Source organism: Pongo pygmaeus, chromosome 11, assembly GCF_028885625.2.
Source record: "Pongo pygmaeus isolate AG05252 chromosome 11, NHGRI_mPonPyg2-v2.0_pri, whole genome shotgun sequence".
Classification (NCBI taxonomy): domain Eukaryota; kingdom Metazoa; phylum Chordata; class Mammalia; order Primates; family Hominidae; genus Pongo; species Pongo pygmaeus.
In genome coordinates, this window is record NC_072384.2 from 58,067,339 (window position 1) to 58,079,659 (window position 12,321).

A 12,321-nucleotide genomic window follows, 5' to 3' on the forward strand; every position below is an offset into this window, starting at 1 on the left:
AAGTGCCCATTTCCCTCCAGTTCCTCACCAGCCATGGCTGTTACCACTTTTTTTAAGTGTTTGCCAATATGATGAAAAATGACATCTCATTGTTATTTGATTTTCTTTTTCCTTACTAATGAAATTTAGCAGTGTGTGCATGTGTGTGTATAGTTTGAGGTGGTAATCTAGCTTTGTTTTCTCTACTTAACAACAGCAGTACTTTTCCCATTGAATGAAATTTCCCCTTTGTCATTAGTTAAGTTCCCATGTATACTTGCATCTGGCTCTTTAATTCTTATTAAATTGCAGGGTTTTATTTGATTTGAGAAGAAAGTTTTGAAGTAATAAAGTTAATTACAGTTCTAAATATAACCTTTAGCAACAGAAAATGACATAACCTTGATTTTTCAGCTTCCTATAATGGAAAGAGCAAGAATTTAGAATTTCAGTCCAACTCTTCACTTACTAATTCATGTGACCTTGGGCAAGTCATTTACTTTGCCCCTCCCATTTTAGGGTTGCTCAATTCAAAACTGTGTTGCTTTTTAAGGATTAGAGAAAATATAAATAGAGTGCCCGACCCACAGACGGCATTCATTCAGTACTGCCCGATATTATTATTTTTGTTATGACTTAAAAGGAAAGTTAGACATTTGATATTAAATTGTGCCCATTCCAAACATAAGCAAATATATTTCTTCATAAGGGAGGATGTATTTTATGCAAGAGAAAAAGAATTCTCAATATGGCAATTTAAAGATTCTTTTGGTCAAATAAATTAGTCTGAACAACGTATGTATTCAAATCTGGAACTTGTTTTTCTTCTTTTTTCCTTTTTTTTTTTCCTTTTCTATTGACTGCCCTATAGACCTAACACAAGTAAAAAGTAACATTACTTGTCTGCTTTTTTTTGGCAAACAGGGAGTATGCAGATATTCAATAAGGGTAACAAAAAATAAAATTGCTTTTATATATAGGTGGAAGGAGCCAAATGTTAGGGAGAAAGCAGGAGAGTCAGAGAAAAACAGGGACATCAAATATGGAAGCACAAGGAACAGAGCACTTGTGGACCCAAAGACTGAAATCAGGGCTTTATTGTGGATGCATATGCGCTGAGGTTGGACTCAGCCTGTAGCTAGATGTGCCTGAGCTCTCCTACAGCTTTAATATTCCTTATAGGTTAGATATGGCTTATGGTTATCAATAATACATTGATCTTTCTTAACCTTCTTTCCCAAGAAGCCCACGATAATTTCTGGAAGTTTAGAAAGGAATGATGATATTATTGAAACCATGCAGATAACATGAAAGAAGTTAAGACAAAAATTTTCAACACTTGTACCTCTTGAGCCAGCTGCCCAGCATTCCCAAGGAACTATTTAATTGACTAGGGCATAATTAATAAATATGTTTTCTAATTCTAGTACCCCTGCCACCCACACACACATTAAGCCACAGAATATCTGCGGACAATTGTAAAAGTAAACCTAGTATAGTCTTAAGAAAAAATCTTCCTGTGTTAGGTGGTATTTGTTTTCATTCCCATTAGATTTCATTCACTTGCTAGCCAAACCTTAAATTAGTAATTTTTAAAATAAGTCTGCTATTCTGTAGTGCAATTTATTACATCTACTGAGGAATAGAAGGTTAAGTTTATTTAGCCTTGTTGTTTCTCTTATCATTTTTATATTTTTTACTGTGTTTTCATTAACTAGTCTACGTAGAGGAAGGAGAAAATTGGTCATTTATTCTTTTTAGTTTTCCATTTCAGCAAATAATGATTTATGTGGACTATTATCATATACTGTGTAGTCAATTAACCCCCAAATAAGCATCTAACATTAGGTGATATGCATCATTGGTCTTAATAATTTTGAAATATATATATATATGTGTGTATATGTACATATACATATATACACACACATATATATGTATATATGTATCTGTATGTATATATACATACATATATACATATATGTATATATATGTATCTGTATGTGTGTGTGTATATATACACACATATATATACACATATATACACACACATATATACACATATATATACACATATATATACACATATATATATACACATATATATACACATATATATATATACACACACATATATATATATACTGAAAACCCAAACTGTTCATATTAAGTCATTACTAGTTTTTGTAATTTCTTAAGGTTTAAAGTAATGGCTAATCAAATATTCAAGGCATTACATTTTAAAGAAAATCTCATTGTGTTTTTGACATTAATTCTACCAAATAACTACCTTGTTGGAAAATGATAGCAACAGTTGTCATTGACAACTACAGCTTACACTCCTCCAACTATCCATTTTCCTTGTGATATCTCTTTTCCTCAATATTTATTTGACTACTAGGGCTTTCCCAAATGTAAGGAATTTTAAACATAACTTAATAAAACCTCAACTACAAGACTGAACTAGAATTATTTATATGTACACACACACACAGCACACATATCTATACATCCTATCTATACATTCTACATTTTAGGAGAAAAAGTAAATGAAAATAAATGCCATTCCGAGTTCAACAATTAAATGTCAGTAGTCTGTTCAATGAGTTTTCAAAAGTGGCATGCTAAGGCTGGAAACTCCTGGTTTTTTGATACGCAGGACATGATGTCTGAGAGATCAAGAAGTCAGGGAGGAAGGGGAGGCTGTAATAAGGGAGTAAATCATAAAATCACCCTGAATTACTTACCAGGGTTTTCTGGGTTTGTTGTTGTTGTTGTTGTTTGCTAAGAGCTGGAGAGATACTAAGATGAGTGAAATACAGATTCCACTCTTCTTTAAGAGGAGTCCTGTTTAGTAAATTGAGAAGATGTCACAGAGCACTATACCCTAGGGCTGGATAAAGAACTGTAGGTGTTTATGGGAGAGTGTTTCAAATGGATGGAACAAATGAGGAAAAGCCTTGAGTGGTGTGTATAGGAAACCATAAATAATTCTGTGTAGATGCATAAAGGGAAGTGATAGGAGACCGCAAAAAGATATTTGGGGGCCAGACTATACAGAAGGTCTTAAAACAAGGCTGAGCTGGCTTTTTGTAAGTGGTTTTATGGGTTGGGTTAGGTAGAGTATGGTGTGCAGTGGTTAACCCATGGAGTTAGGACAGATTGAGGTGATTTCAAATCTTGGTTTTGAGTGACCATAGGCAAGTCAGTTCTCTATGAAATGAGGCTGACTCTGACTCCCTCACAGGCTGATTATGTGGAGTTCGTGAAGAAATACTTGGCACTTAGCGTAGAGCCTGGAGCCCGGTAAACCTTTTGTAAAACATAGAGATTATTGGTGAGTAGTATTGAACGTTGGCAAATATATCAGGAAAAAATGTAAGCAGTGGAAGCAGGACCCCGCACCACCATGGCAGGGAGAAGACTTAATGAGTTTTTGCAGTGGTCTAAATTAATGTGAACCTGAAGGAATAGTGAGGAAGGAAATGGATTCAGCCTATGCTGAAGATGTGAACTGACAGGATTTGGGAAATCACTTAATGTGCAAGGAATGGGATAAGATAAAGGGAGGAAATGACAAAAGGATGAGGACACTTACAGTTTGAGCCTGAATGAAAGAGGGATGGTGGTTCCATTAGGACAGTGGTTTTCAACCTTCCGTGTGCATGAGAATTTCCTGGAGGACTTGTTTAAACAGGTTTCTGGCTGGGCATGGTTGGCCACGTCTGTAATCCCAGAATTTTGGGAGGCCGAGGCAGCAGATCACCTGACATCAGGAGTTCAAGACCAGCCTGGCCAACATGGCGAAACCCCTTCTCTGCTAAAAATACAAAAAAAAATAGCTGGGTGTGGTGGCACACACCTGTATTCCCAGCTACTTGGGAAGCTGAGGCAGGAGAATCGCTTGAACCGGGGAGGCAGAGGTTGCAGTGAGCTGAGGTCGTGCCATTGCACTCCAGCCTGGGCAACAGGAGCGAAACTCCGTCTCCGAAAGAAAGAAAAACACAGGTTTCTAAACCCCACCCCTCTGACTTGAAGAAGTTCCCAGGTGGTGCTGATGTTGCTGGTTCAGGGACCACACTCTGAGAACTACTCCGTGCAGAAATAGAAAACACAGTAGGTGGGGAAGTATGGGAGAGGAGAGAGGTGTGTCTGGATAAGGCCATGGTTTATCCATCATTTAGGTGTAGCTACATAGCAGACCACTGAAAATTCAATTAGAGATAGTGAATTTGAACATTACCACTGTACATGGACCTGTGTGGTGGTCATATTGTCAAGTGAGAGGCTGAAGAGCCAAGGGCAAATTACACAGTGAGTCGCTGTTGAGTAGACAGTCTTTTAAGAAGCCGTCGGTTCACACCTGTAATCCCAGCACTTTGGGAGGCCGAGGCAGGTGGATCACCTGAGGTCTGGAGTTCAGGACCAGCCTGGCCAACATAGTGAAACCCCGTCTCTACTAAAAATACAAAAATTAGCCAGGCTTGGTGGCACATACCTGTAATCCCAACTACTCGGGAGGCTGAGGCACAATAATCGCTTGAACCCCGGAGGCAGAGGTTGCAGTGAGCCGAGATCATGCCACTACACTCCGGCCTGGGCGATGGAGTGAGAATCTTTCTCCAAAAAAAAGCCATCCGTGTGGGTGGGGTACGTAGGAAAAGCATGAGAGTCAACCTGTCTTCTTTGAAGTTCTCATCCACACATGGTTCCAAGTAAAAAGCTTTTCTTGTGTATTTTTAATGTATCCCCAAACCTCTCCTCCTTTATTTTGGTTTCCTAATAGAGGAGCTAAGTTACAGATGAGAGCCTGAGTCTTAGAATATAAACTTCAAGCATCTGGTAAACTTTACTATTTTCTCTCTGCTTCATTAAAACTGGAGGAAAGATGTCAACTAGAACTTGGTTTATTCCTGTTTTGGTGGTAGGATAAAACAACAAAGATCTTAATATTGTTCATCTCCTATTAGAATATTAGCTAGTAAGGCAAGAAATTAGATGGGTAGCTGTATGTTGCACTTTTCTTTGATCCTGAGATCTCAAGGTAACAGGCGATGGGCATAGCATAGGGCAACGAATCCCGCAGAGCTGTCCTAATAATGTATATCCTTCATGTCTTCAAATTGATGCAACATCAGCAGTTTCCATTTGAAGGCTAACCCTTTGTAGTGCCCTTACCTATGTAAGTATTCAGTCTTGACAAAAGTGATTAAAATTTTGTTTTCCAATTTGCAAAAAATATTTTAAATGTAGACTATAGTATAGTACCTCTTAATTCAGCCTTCCCTAAATACAACAAATAAACTTTTTTTTCAGTGTTGCCTAAGTTGTGTTCTCAAAATGATAGTTCCTTGAGATGTTAATAGTTGTTCTTTACAAAAGAAAAAGTGTGCTTAGTGTTCAATAAATCAAAGAAGTGCTGGGTTAAACAAAGGTAAGCTGACTTCCTACTGGTAGACTTCTCAGAACTTTTAATATGGTAGGGTTGCTGTGACTTTCCAAGATTTAGAATCTCCTGGGCAGCATTTCCCAAATCTACTTGACCCAGAACCCTTCCTTTAAGGGAATATCTGTTAACATCCTGTGGGACACTGATGTTCTCAGTTTGAGAAACATAATGTTATTTATCTTTGATTCTTAATTTCCTTCTAACAAAGGAAGCTAGCCAGTACAATGGTGATTGACATCATAGGCCCAGCATTTCTATAATTAATTATACATTGATTTAGGGACTACCAAGTAGACATAATAATGGTTTATCAGTTATTAAGTAAATTGTGGTAGATGGTCAGGGCATTTGATTACCTCTGTCAAATTTGCTGATTGTCTTAAGGATGAGAAGTTCAAGGACCTTTGTAAATATGACTACTTTGGTTTTTGCACCAGCCTAGGTTACAGAACGATATTTAGGATGTTTTGGGGGGATTTCTTAGTAGTTCTTAAATATTTGTTTTTAAAATAATTTCCTAAACTTGGCCCAAAGATATGATCATGACCATAATTGACTCATCTTTTCGATGTGGGAAATGGGGAGAAATGCTATAGCATGTCCTGGGAACAGGACATAATCCTGCCCAATCCCCTCTATCTTAAAAATCTAGTCAGTGATAATTAGTATTTTAGTAATATAAAACTCTCAGTATACTAAGGCAGAAAGTAGATTTTTTCCAAAGATTTTTAACCAACAATAGTTGACATAAAAATGCTTGCTTTCTTAACCAGTAATTCCATCACATAACGACCATCTGTTTTCTTCTTTCAATATAATTGGAACTAAGTACTTTCCTGCTGAGATATATAGTCATGGAAAGGTATGTTGCCTCTTGGTGTGTTATACTGCTAGCATGAGATGATTTTTGTCACGCAGATAAACATTTCTAAAAATTACTGTGTATTTTATATTAAAAATACACAAGCATTTGAAACCAGGATTTCAATGACTTCAATGCCTGGAATGATAAAGGAGTCAGTTTAAAGAAAAATACTCAGTGAAAGAGATAATATAGGTCAGAGGAGAAAGAAACAGAGACTGAGGAGTCCTATAATCAAGAAGATATGTTCTCAGATGAGAAAAACTTGAGCATTAGACTAAAATGAAACATAGAGGATTCCAGAGAGAAGCAAGGCTCTGGATGAGGCAGGAGAGCATGCAGAGACCAGCCTTGGATGAGAAAGGGACACTCCCTCCACTAAGCCTGGAAGAGAACTAAGGATTAGTGTGAATGTGGGGGCAGGAGTTGAGTTGTCAAGCTGATGGCCTGAAATGAGCGCCTACTGCTGTTTCTTAATTGTCGTCATCATACTTGTAGTAGCTATTGCAGCTACTCCTGAATTAGTCAGCTGGACTAACTTGAAGTAAATCCATGTAATGATGCAAATTGACAACTGAGCTAGATGGCTCGAGGCTCAAAAGACAGTGAGCTTTTGCACATAATTTGGAAGCATAATGGTCTTTACTGATTAAGAAGAAAAGGAAAACATGATTTACTAATATCAAGAATGTAAGGGGGCTATGACTGCGGATCCTGCTGACAATGAGGACAATTATATAACATATACTGACAGCAAAGAATATTATGAACTACTTTATGCTAATAATTAGAGGTAGTAAGGAGCCAGGAGCACACCATCTCTCCTCTCCCTTCTTTGAGGCACCTTGGGTTTGGGGTGTGGAGGAATACATAGTCTTCACCAGAGAGGGTTGTAGGAAAATGCAGTATTTTCAAGAAAGAACTACATTTCAATTAAAGCCTGGAAGTGGAGAGTATTCTTAGTAACTCAGAGGTGGAGAACATTCTGATTAAAAGATAAAGTGTTTGTAAAGAGAGAGTTTGTAAACTGGAATGAGGCTTCCACAGGGCACAGTTGGAAAGGGTCAAGAGATATGTCACTATGGCCATCAGTGAGGACTTAATGAGGGTAAGAGACTAGGAGGCCACAGGAGGATGAAGTATGACCTGCTTTCAGTGTTACGTGAAAATGGTTCAAGGCACTGAGCCTTGAACTGGAGTGGAGCTCTTCCTGCTTATCTAGGAGCGGGAGTGCAGAGACCTAATTCTGAAAGCTACCTAGGGTTTCTGAAAGCCAGAAGGAAGATGGTACCCTTGTGACTAGATGTGCAGTATCCTAGTATTTCTGTTTGAAAGAAACACAGTAATCACCAATTTTAAAGGCTTATTTAGAACTGAGTAACTTGGGAGTTGAAGTAGAAGTTATACTAAACAGGAAGGGAAAACAAAAGAAGAAAGAGATTTCACACCCAATGACCATGCAGGAACAGATATGAAAAAGAACTAATAAGAAGTCTCAGAAATCGAAAATACTGTCTTTGAAAAAAAAGTTCAGTAGATGAGATAAACCATAAACAGGACACACAGAGAAACAGTGAATTGAAGGCAGTGCTGAGAAATTCTCCCTGACTACAGCTCAAAGAAATTAAGAGAAAATATGAAAGCGCTGTACTGTAGATTCGGTATTCTAACCAGTCTTTCCCCAGAAAGAAACTAAACATACTAAATAAAATATTTGAATTGTCTTTTTAAAAGCAAGGCTAAGCTAGAAAGAAAAGAAATAATTCACAAAAACTAAAACCAAAATGCAAATGAGAATCCTAAGCAATAAACCTGGCTTTTACCCTGAAGATATCTGGCAAATCTAGGTGATCTTGAACATGCTATTTGACAGCTCCATGCCACAGGCATTTGAGGACAGCCTAAGGTGAGGGTTCAAATTAGATCCTTTGCCCAAAGCCAGAACTTGCCAAAACTACAACATTGGCTAAAACTGGTAAGAAATCTGTCCCACAGAAGAGGACAGGCCTGGGTGCTGGCAGGAGGAAGACATTTTCCCCCGATAGTTATGATACCTATGAGATTCAAAAACTTAAATGGTCAATAAACATAGGAAAAAGGTGTTTGTTATCAGGGAAATACAAAATAAAACACAAGCAAAATAGCATTCTATGCCTATCAGACGACCAAAGAAAAGAGAAATTTAAGGCCCAAAATACCAGCTGATGTCAGTGAGAATGTGGAGAAGCTGAAACTCTCATTTATTACTGGCTGGAACATAAATTAGTACAACTACTTTGAAAAGTAACCTGACAGTCATTATCAGGCAAAACTGAAGACGTGTGTACCTTTCAACCAAGCAATTCCACTTCTAGGTCTCTCTGCTCTGGAGAAGTATGATTCATGTGCACAAGACGGTTTATACAAGAAAGCTTATTTTACAGAATGTTTATGATTACATAAAGTGGGGAACAACCCAAGGTTCATGATGAGAACGTATAAAGATATTATGTGATACGCGTGCAATGGAATACTATTGGGCAGAGAAAATAGATTAGCTAGATCTACATGTATTGATGTTAATAAATCTCAAAATCATGTTGCAATCTGCAAAAACTGTACAATATACCAGTTGCATAAATTGTGTGGACATACAAAACAATGCTATATCTGTTGCCATTTATGGCTCTCTAAATAGGTAGTAGTAATATAAAATACTCATGTGAATATTAAGCACCAAATTTAGGGTAATGATTCCTTCTAGGGAGGGAAGAAAAAAGAATAGGTTCTAGGAAAGAGAAGCCAAGGGATTTTATTGTATTTTAAAATAAAATTGTAATATTTTACTTCATAAAACATCTGAAGCAAATGTAGCAAAATATTAAGATTTGATGTACCTTGGTCAGATTCACAGAAGTTTATTGTGTTATTGTCTGTAATTTTCTGTATTTTTGAAGTGTCTCACAATATTTTTAAATTGGGAGAGAGAAATCTATCATAGAAATGGAAGCCAAAAAAAAAAAAGGCTGTTTCAGGCTGGATTCTCACTGAGATGGAGTTTTACATGCAGAATATTAGTCAGGGTTCAACACCTGTGGAGGAGAGGGGAAGGGAAAGCAGGATTAGGCAAGGGAGAATTCCAAATCAGGCTGACAAAGCCTTGGCCAAGGCCAAAGGGAGCAAATCTGGGCCTGGTCTTTATTTTCTTATCTTGATCAGTGCTTGAATGCAAGCTTCTCAGAGGGTGTGCCCATGAGCAAGGGGACTGTCTGCAGCCGAAGACACCCCTGAAGAGGCTGATGACCACAGGCCACCTGCTGGCAGATGGGACAGCCAGCCTTTCCTTGGGCTTCCTTGGGCAGTGTAGCTCTGTCTACCAAATATGGCTCATCTGAAAGTGCAGCTTTATTTTCGTCTATTCCCTTAACTCTCTCTCAAAGAATGTTTATCAGTATACTTACTTGAGAGGAAGGAAGTAAATACAAAGAAAAGCTTTGTAACACATGTGAACATACTCCATTTTTATAGTATATTAGTAGCCTTGACTTTTTAAAGTCGTGTGGTTTTGTTTGCTAGGCTCTACAAGGAAATTTTCATACACTAAATCACTGACAAGTGCTTTTAACATTAACTTTTTTCTTCTCATAAAAGAACAAATATAAGCTCCCCCTATAATTAAGATTCCCAGTTTGGGATACTGATTTAAGAACCATTCTTCACATTTTTTGTTTAGAGGATAAAATATAAGAATTTTTAACTTCATAGATGATGTCTCTGCATCATCATCTTAATGAGTGTTATTTTGGAAATTATTAGATGTGTTTTCATATGACAACATAATACTGTCCTCATCAGTCAGTCAAAGAGGCCAGTAGACTGAATTATCAAATATTGATATCCCACTCATACATCTTGGTGCCATTCACATGTGCGTGTGTTCAACTTGTATTCTGTAGGAGGAATAGTAATAGTTTTGCAAGAAAGCATATTTTTCTTTGTAAACATTCACAGGTGTTAAGTAACTTTTACAGATTCAATGCTTTATAGCTTCTTGATATTCTGCTTTTGGCACTTTAATGAAATACTACTTGTGAGAAGTTGTGGGCACGTAATAGGTTGAATGGTTTTGATAAAAGTACCCAGTGATGTTCAGTATTCTGGGCTCTGCATCCAGTAGGGATATAATGTGGACTTAACTCAGTCCATAAGAATGTTAAAGGAATTGCCCTACTTTTAAATAAAAAGTGTAGCTACATCATGCATGTATAGGCTTTCCTAGCAACTCAAGAACTGTAAATTGTTTCTGTGGGTACGTCAATCAAAGTTTCTAGTTGTAAGATACAGAAACTAACATGGCTAATTAAGCAGAAAAGGAATTCATTAAGGGATTATTAGTGGATTCCCACATTTGTTACAAGTACTGGAGAACAAGACTTGAGACTAAGATTCCAGGAACGGTGTCCAAATTTGTGCCACAATGTTGATCAGATAAAGAAACTATTGTTATAGCCACCAAACACACAGAGTTGTGTATGGAGGTTGTTTCCATGTCAGGAACTTGACCTTGAGACCTAATGCAGGAAGCACAGCAAGAAGGCAATAGAGAGAGAAAACGAGTGTCCTCTTTGCTGGAGTCAGAGTCTCAGTGTCAGCACATGCATCACAACCTGGCATGAGTGTACCTTCTTGGCAGAGCCAAAGTCACCTGTCTCTGCTTTTGAGGGAAGGAATTATGGGAAATTCCAACTTCTGCCTTCAAGCAGGAACTTTCCCAGCCATTTCCTTGAAAGGTTGTTTACAAGGTCACAGGCAGCCACAAACAGGATAAAAATTCATTCCTGTACAATAGAATTTGTTTCTATGAATGGAATTTTTTTTCTATGTTCTTATTTGCAATGTATCTTCATACCATACTGTACCTGATATGGTAACTTTCGGCCATCCCAAAATGAGGACAATACTCCAGCCCTCAATCCCTAGTAGCCACTGAACTCAGAGGACGAAGGTATTGTGATGGCTTGGGGAATATTTTGGGATTCCTGAGTAGTCCTTTCCTGGCCCAGCTTGATACAACGAGGCAGTCTTGTGGGAAAAGATGCATATAATGACAAGTGATTAAATGAAGTGAACGAATAGAAGTCTATAACAAAAAAAAAAATGATGCTGTTTAAGAGCAAAGAAAGAGTAAGTGTGAGGTAAGCATAATAGTATTTTCAAATTGGTTATCTTAGCCTGGTACTGAATGCTGAACAATTTATGTCTATCTAGTCTTTTGTTACTGAACATTTATTAAGAGCCTAGGAATTGTTAGGCCGAGGCAGGCATTGTCCCACTTACCGATTATGATCATATTGTACAGCATTATTGAGCCAGCTATTATTCATCTAGGCCCTGTCCAATACTGCCACACCAATTGGGATCATTAGGAAAGGATTCTCAGTATCAGACGGTGGTAAGGAGTTTAGGGACTGTTTCTTAAAAATTGTTCCAAGAATAGCTTGTGGAATTTGCAGAGCCAGTGCTGTCAAGCAATTACATGTTTGCCTGATTTCACAGGGAGTTCATATACTTTTCAATTAAAATTTTTAATGGCAAACAATTGTATACATATAATCATAAATAATATTTCAGGTTGTTTTATTTCTGAATAGTTTCTAGATTTAATACTCATATGTCTGGTATTTTGAACTAGCAGTCATCAAATTAAACTACTTACAGTTCAGCATTTGCTTTGAGTAGACTTGTGAGGAGACATTATGGCACAGGGGAGCTTGAGATGCTATTTGTGGCTTAAAACCTTTGGAATGTACTTGATCTTTAGATATTTTATAACATGACATGTTTTCTACTTATTAAAATCCCATCAAGCTAACAATGAGAGAAATACAAATAAAGTTAAAACATCCTCTCCTTTCATAGAACTTGTTTGCCTTCACTTTGCAGCATAGATTCAAGAATATAATTTCTTAGACAATCTTCCAGCTTTTGAATATATTTTAAATTCCATGTTATGGCTTAGTCTTTTTCACTTCTTGTGTTCCTTCTCTCCTTT

General features: G+C 37.4%; 1 protein-coding gene across 10 annotated transcripts in view; it reads left to right on the top strand.

The window, feature by feature from the left end:
- The window catches only part of PKP4 (plakophilin 4), a 231,432-nt gene that overhangs the window by 110,394 nt on the left and 108,717 nt on the right, over positions 1-12,321 (top strand). The window lies entirely within an intron of this gene.